The following is a 25,293-nucleotide window of genomic DNA, read 5'->3' as shown; positions in this document are numbered from 1 at the left end:
AGCCGCAGCCGACGTCGAACACACCTATTGCCTTGGCGTTCATTGAAATACACGCGACAATCATGCCGAAGAGGTGCTGTGTCGTTTTCTGTACCGCCAATAAACAAACAAATTATTAATTGAAGTTCTAATAAACACACAGAACCGGAAAGGTGAACCTATGGAATAGTTCGAGGCACCTCTGGCCATTTGGTTGTTACATTGACCCAGTTTTTAATTAAATAAGGGCAATCATAACCTATTGCAGTTCATTTTGCAATGTACCGTTGCCGGTCGGCAGGCGTCAATGACTCTCAATACGACATTTTTGTCATTCAAATAGAGGGGTTTCACCAACGTCACGTTCTGGGCGGTAACCCGGATGCGCGGCCATTATGGAGGCACTCGGATGTAAACAACAGCATGGATTGCACTGTTCATGTACTACTGAACACATTGTTACACTAATAAACCACGGAAAAAACACGTGGTAGGTGCGAAATCATATAGAGAAGGACTTGGGAAGCAGGACAGAGCGAAACATTTTGACAAACTAAAGTTAATATGTTTTATGTGGTCACATTATGTGGTAGCTGCTAAAGATCCGAACGAGTTAGCTTCTCTAGCACGTAACATTACTGCAATTCTTCCATCTATTTATTATCCCGAAATAAGATACGTTCAGATTGTCAGTCCAAAAAAGCACATGAAATTCGTTTCAAGTTACATCCATATGTGGTTTGAAATCCTATTCAAATCACATATCAGGACATCAGCCTCAGTCTGAACGCTCGGATTTCGCGTGGTATGTCTTAAAATGCAAACGTAATTTATAGGAAACATGCTGAAAGTCACTGCCGAAACAATGCTGTGTTGTTGCAAAGTGCCGGACGAGCAGAAAAATATTATTTCTGAAACCGGCGCAGACGAGCGTGGGAAAAAAGCAGTAGCTAACGTTATATACCAGCCTCCTACAGTTCTGCCGTAGTAGTCCAGCGCGGCGGCTACACATTTCCATGTTGTAACATTTAAAAAAGACAACATCTAACATTATATTGCAAATGCAACCCCTCCATCAACGCAAAGTCATTGCCATATTACCAAATAACATGCATGGACACACACGTCGGATCTGAACAGTTGCGATACACAGTGTGGACATCATTTTAGATCAGATTCCAATTTGATACAAAGATAATCGGATTTGGACTGACAGTGTGAATGTAGCCATAGTTAACATTAACTGCGTCGACATTTTAGCCATAGTCAACGCTTCATTTACATGTGTCTGATGCTGTACCTCTCTCAACCACAAACGCCTTCTTTCATCAGTTTTTTGCACTCTTCTCTTTAACTTTTGACAGTCTATAGCACTCGACATGTTTTTTCCCGATGTGACCGATTGGTACAGACAAAAACTCGACCATTTTTCAGCAGCAATAATCAGCCAAATTTGCGAGTCCATTCAGTTCAGTGGCATTATTCACGTTCTGTGCCTCCAAAATGGCCGACTTCCGGATTGATGACGCGTCGTGAAACCCCTCTATACACACGAAGTTCGCTGTGTTTTCCCCCACGCCAACCACGCCCCCAACTAGTTGCTACGAGAGCGACTCGTCACAGCACAAGTCTGTCTCATTGCTTTGCCAAACAGGGTGAAATCAATCACCATGGACAATAAAAACATGAAACAATATTGTATATTGGTGGCGTGTGTACTTTGTTTTAAGGAGGGTACATTTCCTGAGTAGAGTTAAGATGTTTAGAGACAGTGTTGCATTTATGAAAATGACGTTTAATTTGCGGACATCCCGCGTCAGGCTTGGTATTAATGTAATAAAATCTGAATTGTTAGAGGTTTCCAGCACACTGATTACCGATTACTGTGATTACTGATTACATTGTGATGTATGTTTTATGGGGAAAAGTATTGAGTTATTTGAGAAAAATACTACAGTTTGAGTAAAAGAAGACTTACAAGAGTGAAGTAACACGTTTATTGGTGTTTTGTTTGAGTGAGTCACATTTAAGGTGAAACAAGATATTGTGATTTAAAAATACAAAATATATAAATAATCCATGAATTATTGTAATAAAAGATTTACAAGAGCGACTTGTTACTGATAACAGCACAACTGTGTCTGTCTCATTATTTTGCCAAACAGAAAACTTACTGCAGCACCGACAGTCGGACGGCGTGCGTGCTGCATGAGCAGTCAAAGAAACAGCATCAACAACAAAAATGTAATTCTAAATGTTTTTTTTTTTTTTTTGATGCAAGACTTTTATTTTTATTTTGAAAGACGTGCCTAAAAGACACGGTAAAAAAAAAATGCCTGTGAAAAACGTGTTGTCTCGATTCATTGCATTCATTGATTTGTCAATATGCGTTCTTGTCATCAACAACCATCGAAGTTCAATATCAATTCTCAAAAACGCAAATACAGAGGAAGCATGAATGTGCCAGGATTTGTTCTTGATATCGAGGATGCATCGAATGTAGAATGGTGAACCTCCCAGAAGAGGCTGCAGGTGGTCAACGTATAAGCTTTAAAGGGGTGGTATAATGGTATATCTTTTCATAAGATGTCAAATAAGTCTCCAATGTCCCCAGAGTGTGTATGTGAAGTTTTAGCTCAAAATACCCCGCAGATATTTTTATATATAGCATGTTAAAATTGTCACTTTTTAACGGTGAGCAAAAATGCACTGTTTTTGTGTCTGTCCCTTTAAATGCAAATAGCTGCTGCTCTAAGCACGGGGGCGGAGCTTCGAGAGCTTGTGTCCTGAAAATTGCAAAAACTTTTTTGTTTATGTTTAAATTAATGTAGCTGATGTGGAGTTAACAATCTTTTAATCATTGATTAGCATATTCTATCAAGATAATCTATAAATCGCGTTCCCGGGGGCGGGGTTTATGTAAATTTTAGGGTTAGTGATGTCACTAACCCGGGAGGAATGTCTTGTAGTCCCTACCAGCCGTTTGTTGTAGTCCTTAAAAAGCAATTTCTTTAAAAGCAAACATCTCCCTTTGCTTTGAACTTTGAGCGTTGTAACTTTGCAGATGTTGTTTATGCTCAAACAGCAACATTACTAAAGTTAGAAAAGTGAAATCATAATCAACCACCCCTTTAATCTTCTCGTTCTCACTTAACCCTCTGATGGTCTTCGGGGTCTATTGGACCCCAAATGACTTTTGCTCAAATTAAAAAAAAATGTTCTCTTTGTCCAAATGGTTTGAAACTTTCTACGGCTCTCAACACTTTCTAGATCTAAAAAAAAAAAAAAAAAATTTAATGATATCTGTTTTTATGTTGGCGTGACAAAAATAGTCACACTCGTGGTCTTCGGGGTCTATTGGACCCCGCAATCAAAATAGACAAATAACATCATCAAAATCAGAAACAACGTAGAACACATAGACAGAAATGACAGAAATAAAGTGGCACACTTCCAACAATCCAACAAACATCCACAATCCAAAATTATCATGCTCACCATAGGCGCACACACACACACAAACACACACATAAAGAGGAATACATGTATACAGGAATACATACAGACTATAAAAACTGTTTTCTTATCATTTGTAAAATAAAATAATCTAAAATGCAGAACCACCAGAAAAATAAATTGGTAACACTTAGACGCATTGAAAATGTGCGCACACACACACACACACACACACACACACACACACACACACACACACACACACACACACACACACACACACACACACACACACACACACACACACACACACACACACACACACAGAGAGAGACACAAACACACACACACAGGAATATATTTGTAAGGCTATAAAAAGTCTTATAATTTGTCAAATAAAATCATACAAAATGAAGAACCACCACAAAAGTAAATTGGTGACACTGTACACATAAAAATACAAATAAAATGTACACACACACACACAACAACAACAACAACAGTGAAGTGCCAAACCTGCTCCAACCCTGTCTGCAGAGATCATGCGGTTTACCATGCATAGTGTTTTTTCAGTACAAAAAATGCTAAATTTTGACAAAAATTATATTGTTTTTGTTATAATTGTGATTTTATAATATTTAGATATGAATCCAACTGAATCCAACTTTAGAAACTATATCTTTCAGTAATTCAAATAGCAAATAGCATATAATGGAGCTCTATAGCCATCTAGTGGTTAAAGTGATTTATTACAAATTTTAACCTGTATTTTTCAAAAAATGGGCAAAAATCTTACATTAAACCTTGTAAAATTATCCATGGTATCCCCAGGAATGAAAGTTAGAAATCTGGGTCTTTATAAAGTTTATTTAACATAAAATGCTGTTTTTTTGTAAAAATCCTATTTAATTAAATATTTATTTATTTATTTATAGAAATTTTTAAAAAATCATAAATTCTCCAAAAACTGCGCAAATGTTGAGTAAAAACATTAATAAACAGAGTAAAATTATATTTGTTAAAAAAAAAAATATTGTTCGGTTACAAAATTAAATGTTGTTGTCTGGGGTCCAATAGACCCCGAAGACCACGAGTGTGACTTTTTTTTGAAGACCATCAGAGGGTTAAAGAGCATATTGCAGGTTAGAGCCCCCAGTGAGTCAATGTATAGAAAAATAATCTAGGAACTAGATTTTATTTAAATATATACTTATAAATACGCTATTAAGACTTCTGGAGTTGTTTTTGTGAGAAAATATTAATTCTGCATCTAAAAAACGCCAAGCCAGAATGTGACGTATAATGGGAGGGAGTGCGGCCAATTTAAAAGCAATGACAGTTTGGACGCTGAGGAAATTGTAACTGTTTACTCGTATGACAGACCTCAGACATATAATTATCAGCATTTTATGCAGCCAAGAGAGGAGGTACAGGCCAGGATTAGACAGAACAACAGTTAGAGGAGACATTTTGAGTTGTGTGTGAGGAGAACCAGTCGAGAACAGGGCAGGTGTCTTGGTGAGAGTTACCCTGCGTCTCAATGTTCATACTATCCATCCTAAACAGTGTAAAATTGGAAGAGAGGGCAACTCTCTGAGAAAACAAAAGAAATTATCATTTGAATTTCTCTCTTGTGCTATCATGCTAAGATCACCTGAAATTCACCCAAAAATCTATATGGTTCAATGTGAATAATTATCATACAGTATTACACATGCATGTTTGATATCATTTGAAACCATTGTTAGCAAATGGTTCCATGTAAATCAACTTCTGCCTCCAGTAAGTCTGGGACGGTGATTAATGTAAATTCTCACTGTGAACTCATGTTTACATTTAAAAAAAAATGTATAATGTCTGTCAATATAGAGTCTGTCTATATAATGAAATGCAACGAGAATCTGGGGCGATTCTGTAACCCAGACTAGCCCGTGATGCGAAGTGTAAGCAACACACTTCACATCATGTATTTTATAATGTCAAGGTATTGCATCTTCTCTCTTTTATTCCAGAGCATTTGATGTTTGTATCAATTATCTTTGAACTGATTATGCAATTGGCATTATACATTTACCTGACATAATAAATTGTAAACATTTGATTTTATTCTAATCGACTCTGACATTATTTTCAGTAAAGAGTTAAAAAGAATAGTCAAACATTCACTCAGACTTAATGATTCACAGATATCATTAAAACCTTTTTTCATTTATGGAGTCAGATGAAATAACGAGTTAATACATATAAGAAAGTGTATTTCATTTAAAATGAAAGAGACCTTCACCCGCTGATCGGACGCCTCCTTTGGGCCGATTGTGTCGGGCTTACAACAGTATGTGAGATTAGAATAAGGGTGTCCCAAGGCATAGTATGTTGAAAAGAGTATGCCAGAAGTCCCAGGATGGTCTACTATTTCCGGTGGATTTTCGCAGTGTGGATCCATGCTCACTATAAAGGCTATAGGGATATTGCCCACAACCCATTGCACTTTGGAGGAGGAACTACAAACATGAGTAAAAAGTTGTGCTGCCCCCAAAAACCAATCATCAAGGCTTGAGCGCTCGGTGGAGCACATTGTGGAGGGTTCCATTCAAGCCCGATGCTCGCAGCTGCTAGGAAAGCATGGCAGTAAGTTCCGGATCAGACTCGGGCAATGCTGGCACTCCTGAAGTAGCAACACAGCTGAGTCTTCATCTTCGGATGACTCTAGCCCACCTTGTGATGCGACGATAGACATAGCGTTGTCGTCCTCTGGGCCACAAGACTGGCCAGCGACCTCATCCGGCAACCTCACGGGTTGCAATGCGCCAGAGAGGGGTGTGGCCCGAGGAGGATTCGTTGGGTTGTTCCACACCATCACCCTCAAATCACCCTGGCCACCAGCCAAAGTATCCCCTCTTGCGGAGGGGATAGATTGGGGTGTGGCGGAGGAGACTCGAGTCTCGATCGCAACATTGCGGTGGTCATGTTCCCACAATGACAACATGACTCATCCACGAATGCTGCCTGAGCATGATTCAAGCCCAAACACACCAGGCAGCGTTCGTGCCCATCAGTGGAATAAATCCGTCTACCACACCCAGAAATTCACGGGTGAGACATCTTTAAAAAGACGCGCCATATGCAGCTATTTTAGAGAGGATAAATTCAACAGCAGTGTTGAAGCGCCCAGGGAGAAACACACACACTGTTGGCAGATCACTGCACAGACCAGCAGCAGGAACATGATCTCGCTGGAACACGCCATTACACCAATACCACTGAAGAGTCGCTCGTGTCGTCTCTTACAGAACTCGTAGACCATGTGGAGTAGAGAGAAGTGAAGTACACTCGGCTCCGAAGCAGAAATATAATGCGAGATGGCACACGCAGCTCCTCTTATACCCACGGGGTGGGGCGGAGTAGTGCTATGCAAATTCCACAGACCCATGACATTGTTTTGCCATTGGCTCGTTTTGTAGAACTCGAAGGAGGTAGGCTTCTTAGCGAAACCCCCATTTTCTAAGTCATTAGCCGCGTTTCCACTGCCGGGCCAGGGCCGAGCCGTGCTAGTGCGTGCCAGAGCCAGTCGCGTTTCCACTGTCACTTCCGGGGCTTGATCGGGGCTAACTCGGGGCCAACGGCCAGGATTTCTGGCCCGTCGAATACCTTGGGCCAAAGCGGGCAAGCTCGGGCTAGAGGCGTGGGCAAGGTAAAAGGCGGAGTTTATCGGTGTTATGGAACGTTATGATCTGAAGCAAGATGCACATTTCACTTTTTTATATCGCGCAAAATAATCGCTGCCCGAAATGGTGAATCGCCTGTACTGGTCTGTCGAAGATACCAAAGCTCTTCTGAGCATTTGGGCAGAAGGAAGGGTACAACGTCAATTTGACGGCGTGTGAAGAAACAAAGACGTTATAAAATACATCGATGCTGAACTTTCTAAGCTAAGCATTCAGCGAGCAACACTTCAAGTTCAGGAAAAAAAAAACTTGCGGGCGCAGTATTGTACAAGGCGATTCAAACGCACAATGGACAAAGCGGAGCTCAGAGAAGGAACTTTCCAAATTCCATGGTTCGACTTGATGGACGGTCTGCTGGGTCACTAACCCTCTGTTAGTGGCGACTCGCGAGACAATCTGTACACTATTGCAGGCTGCAGCCACGGCCGGTGAGTTAATATACATGCTATCTTCCTAACTTAAATAAATAATTTCATAATACCCGCTGAAATGGGTTGGGTTGTATGACGTTTGATCCAGAAAGGCATGTTAGGGGCGGGGTTTAGGGCAGCGCTGCGGGGCTACTGGCCCGGCAGTGGAAACACAAGCTTGAGGCCAGAGGCCACTGGCTCGGCTCGGCTCGGCTCGGCTCGCTGTTAGCCCTGGCCTGGCCCTGGCCCGGCAGTGGAAACGTGGGTACTGACTTAACTTCGGAGTGACTTACTGAAAGGGAACAGACATTGTGAAAGGTACATACTGTCTGATTAATAAAATACCAAAGTGTCTTTTTTCAGAGGCTCTTAAAATAGACTAACAAATAGACTCTGATATGGTGCTATTGTGTTTTCTTTTGTATCATGATACTGTACAGTAGTAAATTTGACTGCCGGCTAAATTTATACAGAGAACATAACTAAGGAATAAATGATCTAACCATTTTATGTGCATTTCTTTTGATGAACATTGGCTCAGAGTATATGATCTGTTTCAACAATAATAAAAGATGCATAAACTACTAGTTTTTTCACAACATACTGTATGTGTTATTATCATAGCTGTCAAAGTTACAGCATTAAAGGGACTATATGTAAGAATTTTAATATAGGCCTATTTATCATTTTTTATTGCCAATGTGTATAATGCCAATAGCTTCTAACAAAACTTAAAAAACAAAACTTTCCCAGCTAGAAATTTTACGTTCCCAGAACGTTCTGAGAACGTCCCCGCTGGTGTCAAGGACGTTGCCTGGTAACTCTCCCACGTTCCCAGACCATCACGATGTGGAGTTCTTTAAATGGTTTGGGGACGTTATTTGGAGGACCTTCAGGGAACATTCAGGATGTTCTGGGAACGTTTAGAGGACAATATTTAATTCAGAAATCCAATGTTTCCAAAACATTCTGAGAACGTCCCGCTGGTGTCATGAAACGCCGCTTGGTAATGTTCCCACAACGTTCCCAGACAGTCATGATGTGGAGTTCTTTAAAGGGTTTGGGGACGTTATTTGGAGGACCTTCAATCGGCCGGAAGCAGTAAGCCATCCGGGAACTTCTCGCCTACTCTTTTATGAATACTGATGTTTCGAACGTACTGCTTCCTTCACGTACTGTTTTCGCCTACTATATAGTAGGAAAGTAGGCATATTCGAACGCACTTAAGTCAGAATCTCACGATAATTAGTACGTCACCCAGGTAATTCTCGCCTACTCTTTTGGATTCATACATACTTTTTCGCTCGCCTACTCTTTTTCCCATACTAAATAGTAGGGAAGTATGCGGTTTGGAACGCAGCCATAGTGTGCAGCGCTGCACCAGCCTGACCTGCAGCTTGATAAGCTTTCGAGGAATTTCGAGGAAAATTTGAATATGAATATACAAGGTCCAAAAGCCCAAGCTGATGGGACACTGATCACCACTGTGGAGACTTCAAAACAAAAACAGTGGTAAACAATTACATTTCTTACATATTGACACACACTGAAGGAAAAAAAAAATCCATGGCAGCACAGCGTGCCAAACGTTTACCATTAATCAAAATTAATTAATGAAAAAACAGTTAAAGATCAGCTGAAGTAACATGAGTAGACTACTCATAGATGTTGACTGAGCATATTGGATAGAGCCTATATATCTTGGGAAGTTGAGTTCCTGGTCAAGAACACTAGATGGCACTCTAGTACACTATGTATCCTGCTTGTACCTGCAGCTTGATAAGCTTTCCCCACAAGCGCTGATGTTATTTTACATGGCTTCGTGGGTAGGGTAGGTCTCTTGACAGAAGATGCCGAAGCAGGCGAGAGATAGCTCACGAGCGTCTCTTCTACCTGTGGCATCTCCGCATACCCCCATGACTTCGCACCCACGATAGTCGAAAAAGTCGGCGTCGAAGGCACAAAGACATGGGAAGTATATGGTTTACTCCATGAGACAGCTCGTCATAGAGGTCCTCGAAGAAGGGGAGAGACTGATGTTTTGGTCCCTGCCACCAGACAGAAACCTATCCCCTAGCTTAGATTGTTTGGGGATCTCTTGTTCGCGAGGCCAGTCAAGCTGTAACCTGGCCACCGCACGAGTGACCACCTCGATTAATTCCTCGACAGATTTATTGTCGGCGGGGAACGCTCAGAGGTTGGGTGCTCGAAGTCCGTAGACCCAAGAGATTCATTATCGTCCCCTGCGTGAGCTGAAGAGGCACTGAAGTGCGCTTCAGGAACTTGCGCTTCAGAACCAGCAAGCGAAAGGGACGGACCCGTCTCTTGCTCGTCAGCCAAATCCATACGGGGGCCCCACGATGACAATGCGGGTGCGGACTGAAAGTAGCCAAGACGAGCACGAAGCATTTTGACTGTGAACAGTTCGCAATGCTCGCACTCTCCTGACTCCAATGCAGAGATCGCATGCTCCTCCCCCAAACACACAAAGCAGTAAGCGTGTGTATCCAGTTCTGTCATAGGGCGAGAACTTGGAGGAACACAACGCTTACTTCCATGCTGACTCATTTCTCCTTTGACTTTTTAAACTATTTTTAAAATGTTCAGAGATGAGAAAGAGAAAGATCTGCACACTGCCAGTTATAAATAAATAAACTCCTAGCAAGGTCTGTAGTAGACAGAGAGAGAGAGAAATGCTTGCACACCAAACACAGAGAGGTCTCTGAAGACAAAAGACCTGATGATGCACCTGCAGCTCATCTATTTATAGCCTCGCGTCGTGGGTACGCGTGCGGATGACGTCACCGACCGAGGCTATATTACTTCCGGTCGATTCCATCGGCGTGTTTACACACTATATTCACAGGGGGTCACGATTAAAGCCGTTCCCAATGCGCTAAGCAGCGCAGCATCGATTGTAGCTTTTGAAAGGGAACAAGTGTCAACAATCTTAACTATTTGCTAACTTCCTCCAGACAATTATGCCACGCCCCCTGTCTCCAAACACACGCCCTCTCTCTGAAACCCCGCCCCAAATGTTGTGTTGTGTATGCTTGTGCATCAGTTGATGTTTGTTTTTTTCAGATCTTTTAAAGATGAATCTCAGCAGTTGTTTCAATATTTCACAGTCATAAATGCTTGTAGATTAAAATTTCATAAGTAACATTAATACTAAAATAAAATATTCATATTCATGCTAAGAATAGTTTAAAATCAAATTATTGACTTATTTCATATTGTAGCTTTTCATAATTTTAACAAGTGTTTCCATTTGTCACACTTCTGACTTGTCTAGATCAGAAATTTGAATAAGAATATACAAGGTCCAAAAGCCCAAGCTGATGGGACACTGATCACCACTGTGGAGACTTCAAAACAAAAACAGTGGTAAACAATTACATTTCTTACATATTGACACACACTGAAGGAAAAAAAAATCCATGGCAGCACAGCGTGCCAAACGTTTACCATTAATCAAAATTAATTAATGAAAAAACAGTTAAAGATCAGCTGAAGTAACATGAGTAGACTACTCATAGATGTTGACTGAGCATATTGGATAGAGCCTATATATCTTGGGAAGTTGAGTTCCTGGTCAAGAACACTAGATGGCACTCTAGTACACTATGTATCCTGCTTGTAGTAGGTACACACTTAGATGAATAAATCATCAAATAAAGCAGGCAACTACATTTTTCTTTTTACTTTATTTGTAAATTTCTTTACCACTGTATGAATGAATGACAGAAAGATTCTGAACCATTTTTCAAACTATCATTTGTCGTTTATCAAAGCATCATTTGGTTTTAAAATTGGTTGTAATATCTTTAATATGAAGAATGATAATTGTGAATCTTGCCTACAGGCACCCTAGAGGTCAAATTATGTCATAGTTTAATTTCTGAGGGCGTTTACAACTAGCACATTTAACAGTTGAAATGTAGTGGAAACTGTAGAAATCACTTATGTTTAAGATATAGAAACATACATTTGAAACACAAAGTTAGATGTGGAATATTCTGACTTGATATGTTTGATGAATAAACTTTTTTTTAATGCTCTATTTTCAACAAATAGCATGTACAAGAAAAACTTCCATACATCAGAAAAACATCACATGCTTCACAATACAATAGAAATGACAAAACAAAGATAAAAGGAAAAGAGAAAAAATAAAAGAAAGAAAACAACAGTTAGGGTCTAAATCTACTGTTAAGCATACATATATTTTTATATGAAAATTTAAAATTATATCATATTACTGTTGTTTTGATTGCTTTGCTATTTTTAGATTTCGGCATTACATACATGTATATTTTAATCTCTTTCTTAATTAATCACTGTGTTTCCCACTTGTGAATTTACATTTGTGAATATGAAATTTAAATAACAAATAAAATAAAAATTGTAATGAAACCAGCATCCTTTGAGCAATGGTCCGTAATACAATAACCTTATATATCACATATTTATAGGATAAGTTATCAGCAAGTTATCAAAAATATTATAAAATATTATCAGCAATGAATATCTCAATATTTTTCGAGAAACACTTTCTTGGTAGGACCAAAACATTTGAGAAATGGTTTCACCTTCGCCGAAAGAACATTTCAAATAAATTTCCTACATTATTTATAACTGACTTACTAATGACAACCCATTCCTAAACCAATTTTTTTTTTTTTTTTAATAAAGTATATTCCTGTACAAAATATTGCCCTTATTCCAGATAACGAATGTTTGGGGAGAAAAGTTGTGTTTGTAAATGAGCAAGTGCTTGTTTAATCAGAAGTTTTTCAATTTTATAATGTACATTACAAGAAATTCCACACCACCTAGATGACAGAAAATATATCGAGGGATCATATTCTTAAATAGACTATGGGTTTAGAAAATATCATCTAAGCCAGTTAGTTTTTAAAGTATTGTTCAGAGAGCTAAAGTCGATAACATTTAGACCCCCTTTATCATATGAATTTAGTATTACTGATTTCTTAATGTAGTGAACTTTGTTTTTCCATGGAAATTAATTTACATTGTGTGTTTGTCAATTGACTGAGCAGAATAAAATATTATTTTCAATAATTGGGGAAAAAAAAATTGAGGGTCACCTATCTTATAATTATATATATATTTATAACTATATATATAATTATTTTAACCTCCAAATATGTGAAGCTTTCTCTTACAGAAATGTTACAATTTGAGGATTCCAAACAGTTGCCAGCTGGAAGCAGCTCACATTTATTGATACAGTAGTTTCTCCCAAAATTGAAAATTAGCCCATGATTTACTCACAAAATCAGCAACATTCACCATGAATTTAATCTAGTAACACTCATTAGATATAATAGTAAAATGTAGAATAGAAGAATAGTAAAATGCTTTTAAGTATACATCTTGACAGCCCTTCAAAACTCAAATATTATAATATTTAAATGTTATTTTAAGTAATTAGAATTTATATTGTTTTAACAGTTTAACATGACCTACTTTATTGCTGTATTTTAATGTTGCTAAAGTTCAAATGAATCAATTAAATTAAATAGAAATCAAAGTGAAGAAAAAAATTATACTTTTTGAGTGTGTAGCAGAAGAAAAGGCAAGAGGGCCGCTTTATTTACGTTCATCCTGTTACCATTTAAAACTGCTGGACCTTCATTTCCACCGCCTATACCTTGACCACATTATCCTTTGAATGTCATTTAGTTTCTTTCCTCAAGTTGTGTGGTTTATTTTTTCATATAAAATAAAAAATATACATTTTTTTTTTAACTTTACAATTCTATTCGCATTCACACATTAAAGCTCTTTTTGTTTTTCTTTGATAACTGTTTTGAATTTAAATCCTTGATTTACAGATTAAAATTTCAAGTTATGTCACAATATTTATGATGTCAGTTTTTCATCTCCTCCTCTTGTGGATCTGATGTCATAAACCAGAATCGTCACAATAGCCACGCCCACCAGTGCAGAGACGACCAATCGGATGACAGTTTCAGTAAAACCACAACAGTGGATGTGGACTTCTGAAAAAAAGGCGATTTTCAACAAGGTGACATTCATTTCTGTAAGGAACTCCAAATTGCATAAATAAACAGATACTGTTAATGTGATAAAACAGTCCCAATGTTAAAAAAAAGAAAAAAAAAGGAGAAATATGGGGGATTTTTTTTGTGGATTACACAGTGTGAATCACCAGCAACTTTCATTGTATGTAATAAACAATCACATGTATCATCAGTGCTGCTGTACCTGCACATGTGTGACAGAGTGTGTTGATGTCCAGATGTGTGGTCTGGTTGCTGATGGGATTGTTCAGCACACAGCTGTAGGTGTTTTTATCCTGATATTCCACCTCCAGAGGTAGAGAGAGACTGATGCTGAGATCACACACACTGATGCTGGACAATACACTCATTCCTGCGTACCAGGAGAGAGTCACATCACTCACATTCACCACTGATGAACACACCAATGAACATGATGATGATGATGATGATGAAGAACAGTCTCTGCTGATGACAGGAACAGGCAGACGAGCTGAAAAACAGGTAAATCTATAATCAACAATCTTATTTTCAGTTCAATATGTTGAGTGAGTGTTTATAACGTCTGTCATCTCAAACTACAACATTTGTAAACTTTACAGTTTGTACAAAATAAAATAAGAATATGTAAAGGACAAATGATCTCTACTCACCATAAACCGAAACATTGAATGTTTTTGAGGACAGTTTTGCTACACTCATCTTTACTTCATAGAGCCCAGCATGTTCATTTGTGGTGTGTGTGAGATGGTCAGAGATCCAGTTTGATGATCCAGCTTCAGTCTGTCTCTGAATCTCCCATCAGGAACAGCATCATATGTGGAGAAGATTCCAGTCTCTCTGCTGATTCGAGCTATGAGAGAGTTTTTAGCTCCAAAATACCACAGTATCTCATCGTCTTCATGTATTTCAGTAACATCAGAGTTCAGAGTGACAGAGTCTCCCTCCATCACTGACACGGACTCAACAAACATACCTGGTGTACTGCCCCCTTGTGAGAAGAGGTATTTAAGTTTTGAGTCTCTTGTGTTTTGTCCACGCAGAGTTTCCGTAGCTCAGTCGTTCTCATAACATTCTCACTGCAAAGTCAATCTCCGGAGTGCTAAAGTTTATAAACTATCATTTTGGTCTCTGACGAATATCTGTCTGTAAGTATTTGTTTCATAGAGATCTTAGCTTCCTTTTGATATCCTATTTAGTCATTTTAGCATGTTTTCTATTCGTAATTTGTAAGGAAATATGTGACGCTAGTAGCGTTAGTTTCTCTATGGCATTTTCTATGTAAATCAGCATTGTGTTATTTGCTTGCTATGCGATCGTGATTTATAGGTTTTAGTTATTTCTAGACTACTTATTTAGTTTTGTATTGTATATTCATCATATTGAGATTGTAATATGCTCTTCTTTGTTTTTGTATGTTACAGTTTTACAGTCCTTTCAGTAAAACACCACAAAACAGCAAGAAGCTTCTGGTTCTTTATTGGAAACTGTTAGCTATCTGTAAAGCTAGTTCATGCACACTAGTGAAGGCAGAATACCTGGAGAACAAACATAAAATCAGATGTTTCACAGATTAGGGTTCCTATTTTTATAAAACCTGAAATTAGCTGAATTTGTACCCTTTAAATGTAAATTTCAGAACAGCCGCTGACACACATAAGCAAATTAAAGATGACATACATGAACAAACAGATATATAACTTAAATAACTTAATCTTTATGGTGTAAAACCTGACATTTAAAGGTGCTCTAAGCGATGTCAGGTGACGTCACTTCTTGTTGACGTTCAAAGTATTGTCAAACAAAATGGAGGCTAGCTAGACCCTCCCTCCTCCTCCTCATCCCGTCCCCTCCCCCTGTAGTTTTACTCATACTTCATTCTGTTTTCATTTTACTCATACTTCATTTTACTCATACTTCATTCTCCATTTACCAGTGACTGTTGTGAAGAGAGCAACTGGCAACCAGGGGGAAGACCCGGTGACCGCTTGGAAAGACTGCTGACAGGAGGGAAAGACCCCAACGGGCCTGTTACAGGCTAGCTACCTGTAGCAGGGGGCACCTGGCATTTGTTAGTGCACAGGTACCACCCATTTATGGCTACAGAAAACTCAATAAGGAAGATACCCCTTGAGTCAGCGAGAGCGGGGGCGCAAGATGACTCATCGGAGGACTACACGGCTAATGACCCAGGACCGAACCAGACAATGAGAAGGAATGCCACTGTACATGAGGTTACAATAGAACAAGGTCCTTTGCTCCAGAGGTGCAGCTGTGGGTGGGCCAAAGTTACATCCCTCAATGGCCTGCGGATCCATCAAGGCAGGAAGAAGTGTATGAAGCCACAAGTGCAGGGGACTCGCATCGACCAATACTTCTTACGGAGCAAGCCGAGTCAGTCGGAAGCAGGAAGAACCCCACAGTCTGCAGAACATCAATAACCCTGCTAGTGGGGAGATGGTACATCATACTGAAGGGAGTGCTGAGGCCTTCATTCCACAGCCCGCTACTGAAAAGAAGATCCAGGGACGAAGACCACTTGTGAAATGGCCTAAATCCCATGAGCAAAAAGATTGGCAAAATGTCGATGAGGATCTTTGTTGTCTGTTGGAACAACTCAAGGGATCAGCTGTGAAGAAAATGGAAAAAATGGGAGAGTTAATTTACAACTACGGAGCTGAAAGATTTGGAACTGTGAGCGGCACCAGAAACCTATGCACCACCAAAACCAAATCCAGGAGACAACAGGAGATAGATCAGCTGGTTAAAGAAAGACGGTTACTGAAGAAACAGTGGAGGAAAGCTTCTGAAGAGGAGAAGGATGGAATAAATGTGCTCCAAGCTGAGATCAAAAGCAGACTTGCAAATTTGCGTAGAGCAGAATACCTGAGAAAGAGGCGTCGGAAAAAAGAACAATCAAGAGCCAAGTTCTTTAGTGACCCCTTCCGGTTTACAAAAGGTCTCTTCGTAAAGGAAAAGAGCGGCAATCTGGTAACATCAAAAGAAGACCTTGAGGGATATTTGAGGGAGGTCCATTCAGACCCCCATCGTAATGACCCAATTGTTCTCCCCTCTGACATGCCACCTATACATCCCCCACACTTTTCATTTGAAACCTGCCCACCAAAGTGGAATGAGGTAGTTACAACAGTCCGGGGTGCAAGAACAGCATCTTCCCCGGGGCCAAATGGTGTTCCCTATAAGATTTACAAGAATGCACCAGGTGTGCTGAAGTTCTTGTGGAAGCTGATGAAAGTGGTGTGGCAGAAGCAGGAGATACCAACAGTATGGAGAAGGGCAGGAGGGGTCCTTATCCCCAAAGAAAAGAACTCTACTGCTGTCAACCAATTCCGTCACATCTGCCTCTTGAATGTAGAGGGCAAGATTTGTTTCAGCATTCTGGCACGTAGATTAGCCCTTTACCTTGAGAAAAATTTGAACATTGATACAACGGTGCAAAAAGCAGGTATTCCGGGCTTCTCAGGGTGTTTGGAGCATACATCCATGATCTGGCACCAAATCCAATCTGCCAAGAGGGAGTCCAGAGACCTGCATGTTGTTTTTCTGGATTTTGAAAATGCTTTTGGATCTGTCCCACACAATCTTCTATGGATGGCATTTTGTTACTTTGGTTTGCCAAAACCGATCCTCAATCTAGTCCAGTCCTACTTTCAGGATATACAGCTATGCCTCATAACAGTATATGAGTATACTGTATACTACTGCATTGCAGCACTTGGAAGTAAGGATAATGGCTGGATGCACCATCTCTCCTCTGACTTTCACAATGGCTATGGAGGTTATCATTCGTGCGTCACGTTGGGTGGTTGGAGGGGAGCGCTCAGCAGCCGGACTCAGGCTCCCTCCAATCAGGGCATACATGGATGACCTAACCACTCTTACGACCACCAAAGCTTGTACCCGGCGACTCTTAGGCAAGCTTCAGGACACCATCAAGTGGGCTCGAATGAAAATAAAGCCTTGTAAGTCCAGGAGTGTATCTATTGTGAAAGGAAAGTTGACAGAGCATCGCTTCTTCATTGATGGAGAACCAATACACACAGTGGCAGAGAAACCTGTTAAGAGCCTTGGACGATGGTATGACGCTTCATTGAAGGACACCGAGCAGGTTGTCCAACTCAAAGAGGTCACCAAAAATGGCTTGAAGAGCATCGACAGCACCTTATTGCCTGGCAGTCTAAAACTCTGGTGCCTGCAGTTTGGCCTCCTTCCACGCCTAATGTGGCCACTGACTGTCTACGATATTCCTCTTTCCAAGGTCGAAAAGCTGGAGCGGCTGGTTAGCTCTTATGCCAAGAAGTGGCTTGGTCTTCCCATGTGCATTACCAACACAGCACTGTATGGAAAAGTTGTTTTAGAGCTACCTGTGTCCTGCCTTATCGGGGCGGCAGTGGCTCAGTGGTTCATGTGGGTTGTCTACAAACCGGAAGGTTGGTGGTTCAATCCTCGGTTCCACCTGACCAAGTGTCGAGGTGTCCATGAGCAAGACACCTAACCCCGGCTGCTCCCGACGAGCTGGATGGCGCCTTGCATGGCTGCCGTCGCCCGTCGGTGTATGAATGAGTGTGTGAATGGGTGAATGTGAGGCAAATGTAAAGCGCTTTGGTGGCCATTGGGTCTGTGAAAGCGCTATATAAATGCAGTCCATTTACCATTTACCATTTACCATTCCAAGGTCGAAAAGCTGGAGCGGATGGTTAGCTCTTATGCCAAGAAGTGGCTTGGTCTTCCCAGGTGCATTACCAACACAGCACTGTATGGAAAAGTTGTTTTAGAGCTACCTGTGTCCTGCCTTACCGAGGAGTTTAAGTGTGCCAAGGTGAGGCTTGAGATGACTCTGTCAGAGTCTCGAGACACTGTAGTTGCTGGAACTGTCCTTACCCGATCGACTGGAAGAAAGTGGTCCTCAGCTGTGGCGTCAGAGCAAGCAAAATTTGCTCTCAGGCACCAAGAAATTGTCGGGCACGTGCAGTTGGGGAGACAAGGTCTAGGAGTTGGGGAAAATGTACCATTCTGGCACAAAGCATCTCCTTTACAACGGCGAGGTTTAGTCGTGGTAGAAATACGCAAACAGGAGCAGGTGATGAGGCTTACAAAGGCAGTCTCACCTGTGAAACAAGGCCAATGGACACATTGGAAGGACGTAGAAAAGAGGAAACTCTCCTGGAGGGAGCTGTGGGGGATGGAGGCATACCGAGTCAGCTTCCTCATTCGAGCAGTTTATGATGTCTTACCATCACCAACTAATCTCCAGCAGTGGTATGGGGAAGATGTCACCTGCTCCCTGTGTCCCTCTTCAGCAAACCTAAAGCACATCTTGGTTGGCTGTAAAACAAGCTTGGCACAAGGCCGTTATACATGGCGGCATAACCAGGTGCTAAGGTGCTTGGCGGCCAGCCTTGAGGCCAAGCGAACAGCCACAAATACCCTCCCGCCTCTGCCAGCCAAGCAGTATCCATCAATGGCCTTTGTTCGTGCAGGTATAACACCAAGTAGATTGCAGGGATCCAGCTCATATCCGGGCCTGCTGCACAAAGCACGAGACTGGAAGTTGTTAGTGGATCTAAACCAGCGGTTGCACTTCCCCATTGAGATTGCAGTAACAAACCTTAGACCTGACATCGTCTTTTGGTCCCCCACCCTTCGCATGGCGGAAGGGTGGGGGACTAGTGGAACTGACAGTGCCATGGGAGGACTCAGTGGAGGAGGCATATGAACGTAAGAGGCTAAAGTACTCAGAACTGGCAGCTGATGCTGAGCAGCGTGGGTGGAAAGTCAGGATCTACCCAGTGGAGGTCGGCTGTAGAGGGTTTGTCGGCCGCTCCTCAGTCCGGTTTTTGAAGGACCTAGGAATGCGAGGTCAGGCTCTGCAGCAGATTGTGAAATCCCTTTCCAACGCAGCAGAGGAGGCCAGCCGTTGGCTGTGGTTGAAGAGAAAGGATAGTATCTGGGCCTGTAGACAGTAACAGTAGTTGAGCAAGGGGGGATCACAAGCCGAGGGGGGCAAACCTGGGACGCTAGGTATTGCCGATGAGCCCTCTGGAGGTGTTGTGGGTTAATCATCGAAACACTCGTGAAGGAGGGTGCCCACCTGATGACCCCAATGAAGCCAGTGATCCTTGGCAATTGTCTCAATATCTCTCCTATTTCCAGCTTATAGTATATCCATCTTGGGATATGTGGATTCCGGGATTGTAACATCTAGTCCTTTACCTGAGGGATTCAAGCTGTAATGTCACCAATTAGATGCTTTCATATAATGCAGAACAGAATGCAGAAAATGAGAAACATTACCAGAAAAACTTGATAAAACATTTCGCCACCTGAGGTTATAACTTTAGCTCTGTAGCTCTTTATCTCACCGTTTTTTAGAGTGTGTTCAGGGGACAGGCAGCTAGCGGATAGTGAGGAGAAGTTTGCTGTATGTGACAAAAAATGTGTTAGCCTAAAAAACCTGTGACATCACTTAGAGCACCTTTAAAAGCATCCGAGGATTACAAAGCCTCCAATAGTTTTAGCTTAAATCCCCATTACTTTTCTGTGCTTTTTAATGTCAAATGTTAATAGCCATGGAAAACTATTACAATTTCTACACATGTACATGACTTTTAAAAATTCCCTGATGTCTACCCAAACAGAGATCACAAACCGAGACCTGAATCCAACGTAGATCTCAGAATTAATGTCTCATGAAAACAGTGTCATTTGAACAGCTTATTGCTCTTAAAAAATGAAAAAATGAAGCCGTAAAATGTTTGTTTTTTTATAACTTACCATTCAGATGCCAACAGCACAAACAGAACACAACAAACGCGTGAAACATTTGTGGTGAAAATGAAGCTTCTATTTATTTTGCTGTCAGTACTTTTGTTTTTTCTTGACCAAGGTAAGACATTTAGGTTGTTACAATCTCGTTTACTGAATTTTTGCTGAAATTCCGGCCAGTTGATAATACCTAGAATATCTAAATCGACTGCTGGCGGTAGATCCTTTTCCTATTTAGCACCAACACTTTGGAACAGTCTTCCTACCATTGTCCGGGAAGCAGACACACTCTGTCAGTTCAAAGCTAGACTAAAAACACATCTCTTTGACCTAGCATACACATAATACATTATAGACTTCTATAAATTTAATGTTAGGCTGCATAGATTAGGTCAGCCGGAACTGGGAACACTTCCCTTAAATCTTGATGTACTCGCTACATCATAAGAAGAATGGCATCTACGCTAATATTAGTGTCTTTGTTTATCCCGAGGTTTTCCCGCAGCCTGCCGGATCCAGGCCGTGTCCAGATCTGACGAAGGAGATTCGCCTGGACCCGATGACAATGCAGTGCTGAAGTATCCACTATCCTCTCCCTATGGAGGATCCCTTTCCCACTCTACAGATAAAGCGCTGTGAATTCCGGCTCGCGTACCCCGAAGTGATAAAATAAAACAAAATTCTGTATCAAAATTTATAGGCAAGAAAAGTAGTTTGTTTAGGCTGGGTTGTATGAATTACAAACCTGCGCACATATTTTAAAAAGCACATAACTATAGAATTCTGAATGAGCATGTGAACGCCGTCAGCGTTGATCACAGGTTCGCGTTTAAAGTCTGATCATTTCGACGGAGGTGAATCAATCAAAGTTAACTTTAGCTGGAAGTAACATTATTCAAGAACCGCTATAACGCCAAAACAATCTGTTACCTTAAATTATATGTTTATCTCTGTAAAGCTGCTTTGAAACAATTCATTGTTAAAAGCGCTATATAAATGAAGATGACTTGACTTGACTTACGGTCGATACAACGAACAAAGAACGTGACTTTCATTGTGTGCCAGCTCTAATGGCTTTACATTCGATGGAAATGTATTTTATTAGGCTATTTTTATTCTCTGGTGTGTGTGTGTGTGTGTTTGTGTGTTGTGCTTTTATATAGTAAAACATGTATTAGTCACAACAATCACTCTTTCGAATTCGACGTAGTTTCATTTTGTGTCAGCTGACTCTCTAATCACTTTATATTCGCAAGAGATTAATTATGAATTATTGTTGTTTTAATTCAAGGATACATTTTAGTGAAATGTTTTTGTGATATATGTGGACAACCATATTTATTTTTCACAACATTTGTGAGGTTGGTGGCACATAAAAAAGCAATTTCAGATCGTGAATGATGCCTGTAGCCTACTTGGGAAAAACATTGACAAAGGGTGGGACCTATGGTTAGGTCAAGTGACTTGGTATAAAAACATCTCATCCATCTTGCTGATATTTTTGTTGATATTGATATTATATGCGTCTGTCAAATGCATACACATTTGTCTATTTGAGTCTTAATGTGGATAAAAGGGGTAAAAGCACACCTTAATGTTTTCAGATTTTTTATTATTATTGAACATTGATGGAGCAACATATTTTGTGAGAAAATCTATCATGAAAGGTGTTTGTTTTGTTTATAAAATCGTATAAATGTGTGGGGCAAATCCCATATAGATGTCTATTGTAGTATTTTCCACAACTATTCTCCTTGATTATCTTTACTTTTGTCGAGTATTTTATATTAAATATACAATATACAATATACAATGGTTTGAAATGTGAAGGTCAGGATATACAGAGACAGGAGGCGTTTAGGTGTTGCTATGCAATTGCTAGGGTAAGTCTGGGTAGTTGCTAGGCTGTTGATAAATGGTTGCTAGGGTGTTATGGGTGACCTTCCAAAATGTCCACATACAGCAGTCTTCTGTTTCTGGTGATAGACCTACTCTTACAAGCTCAAAGACATTTTGAATCTGTTGATGTGTTTAAATAGGCCTTGCTGCCTTGGATAGTAATATTTTGTAATTCATTTTAATTATTTTTAAACAGTATAGATGATTACTGCAACTGTTTCTCAAATTCATAGAGACAAATGTGTAAGTCAGGCCATAAATCCACAAGGCCATTTGCTTTTATGTTGCCACCCCATGTCATTATAATTTTGTAGATTTGCTTAGTAGTTTTATTGATTCTCATTTGCTACATAAACCTATAACATTTAAAAAACATTAAATGGTAGATTAAATGAGCACAGCATCAATGTTGCATTACTGGCCACGACACGATGTACAAAGTGAAATGCAGATGTTTAAGACTTTGTTTGCTATTGTATTTTTTTACGCATGATCACAAATTCATTTCTTCTTCAGGTGCATCTGGTGGTGATACAGACGGAGTGCCAGTGTCAGTGATGGAGGGAGATTCTGTCACGGACTTAGGACGAATGACAGGAAACAAATGCAAGTTAACAGTTTATTAGATACGGCGGTTCCTACGCTACGTCCTACCTCGTACGCCGACTTCCATCATCCGTGAACGCGCGTCGATCGTTGCCGGAAGTCAGATATTTTCATTTATAAAGTTTTAAATATGTATATTTTTACGACAAAACCGCACGGATTACCCTCAGAAGGCCTTCGTTTATCCCCCTGGAGCCAGATGGATTACTTTTGTGAAGGATGTATGCACATTTTGGGACTTGAAGGAGGTGGACCCCATTGCTTCACATTATATCCACTGAAGGGTCTAAGACATTTTCTGAAATAACTGAAAATGTGTTCGTCTGAAACAAGATTGACATATGCATCTCGAACGGCTTGAGGGTGAGTAATGCATGGGTTAAATATCATTTTTGGCCGAACTATCCCTTTAATGACAATTGCATCGCTCAAATCAATGGAGATCTCAGTAAGATCTGTACAGATGTTCAGTGTAATGAAGGTAATGAGAGATTCAGAGACAGACTGAAGCTGGATCATCAGACTGGATCTCTGACCATCACGAACATCAGAAACACAGACTCTGGAGTGTATCAACTACTGATCTTCAGCATCAGCAGCATCAGTGAAAAGATCTTGTAAGTCCGTCTAATTTGATCCAATGGCGGTATCGATTAGAAGTGAAGGTCACATGCGCGTTCCGTCTCTTCCAATGGCAAAGGGATTTTTTATTAAATGTAATACATTTATCTTATGTATTAACTCGTTTCATCTGACTCCATAAAATGAAAAAGTTTTTCAATGATATGTGTGCATCTTTAAATATAGGCTACGTTAATGTTTGACTATTTCTTTTAACTCCAATGAAAATAAAGTCAAAGTCTGTTAGAATAATCAAATATAACAATTTATTATGTCAGGTAAATGTATAATTCCATAATCAATTGAAAGATAATCAATGCAAATCATCAAATGTGTTAGGATTAGAGAAATAGATGCAAACCCAACATTTAAGAACTACATGAGCTAGTCCTCATGGGCTATCTGAAATACAGAAAAAGCCACGACTCCTTGCTGCATTCCATTAAATAGCCAGAACTTATTTTCAATGGTAATTTGCATTCAGGTTACACCTTATTTTGGGGGTAGGGGAGAAAGGCCATTTGTCCACCTTTCTTTGTGTGCCAGTTTCTCTAAACTTCTAAAAAACCTTATTAGGGGAGATCGGGGGCGAAAGTACCATTTTTCAGAAAAACATCTTTTTAAAAGATGATGGTTTAGAGTCACTCACAAGTGTGGTCTATCAATACCAGGTGGTATTTTGTAAAAATGTAGAACAACTTCAGTATAATTTCACTTTGAACTTAAGACTGCTCATGTTACTTTCGACCCCGTCAGTTGGGACGAAAGTAATACACAGGTGGGTCAAAAGTAACACAACAATATACAAGCTAGATTTTTTGTGTTATTCTTGTTTTTTTGTTTGTTTGTTTTTTTTGCCTAAATAAACCCGAGTATGACCTTGTTAACATGTAACTGCAAACATATTTTAGCCTTTATCTTTGCAAACAATTGTTAATTTACATTTTTTCATTTTAAATTTCAGTTTCATCAAATGTTTCAAAAGTAACCCAACAGTACATACTTGAATTGTTTAGATTTTTTATTTTTATTGTCAATCCATTTTATAAAATGTTTTTTTCAACATGAAAAATATGAAAATTAAATTAAATTAGCATAATATGAATTCTCAACATAATGTAACAATAGTCATGTTTCCATCCAGCTGTTTTTATGCATAGCCTACATTTAAAATGTGCATAAAAAACATCTGGATAGAAATCCTGCAAATGCATAGGTGGAGGTGTTAAAGCTATAAGGTATGGCTAAAACCTAAATGTGACTAGGGTAAATGGAAACAGATTGAGTGAAAAAAATGGTGACACAGAAATCAGCTGATTTAAATGTGACTTAAGCTTTAAAAGCCCCCTCATAAACATCTGCCATATTCTGTTGGTATAATATGACATAAATATGTTTTAATAAATGCTGCAACACACAGAAAGTCACCACATTAGAGGAGGAACAAAAGAAACATTTGTTTTCCCTATAGCGGGACAAAAGTAACGAGTGTTACTTTCGTCCCGACAGGAACTCCTGACATTTAAAACCGATTTACTTTTATACTGAAAAACTCTGACCAGGCAAACTTCAGGATGTGTTACAGCGCTAAATAACCTATAGATTGATCATTACTGTGTGACGCATGAAACGAAAAACACAACTTGTAATTAAAAAAAAGTACCGCTTCAGAAATTTACTTATCATACTGGAAAACTGCTTTCCAGACCTAACTGCGTGAAACGATGATGAAATCACGTGATATTTAGCAGCTCGGTCACT

General features: G+C 39.9%; 1 protein-coding gene and 1 pseudogene across 1 annotated transcript in view; both read right to left on the bottom strand.

The window, feature by feature from the left end:
• LOC130086923 (galactose-specific lectin nattectin-like) overlaps positions 1-25,293 on the bottom strand; it is a 246,226-nt gene that overhangs the window by 28,742 nt on the left and 192,191 nt on the right. The window lies entirely within an intron of this gene.
• LOC130086982 (SLAM family member 5-like) lies at positions 13,460-14,594 on the bottom strand (annotated as a pseudogene).

Source organism: Rhinichthys klamathensis, unplaced genomic scaffold (assembly GCF_029890125.1).
Source record: "Rhinichthys klamathensis goyatoka isolate OS25496 unplaced genomic scaffold, OSU_Roscu_1.1 h1tg000103l_1, whole genome shotgun sequence".
NCBI classification, from domain to species: Eukaryota; Metazoa; Chordata; class Actinopteri; order Cypriniformes; family Leuciscidae; genus Rhinichthys; species Rhinichthys klamathensis.
The sequence above is the reverse complement of the archived record's forward strand: the minus strand, read 5'-3'. Positions and strand labels throughout refer to the sequence as shown.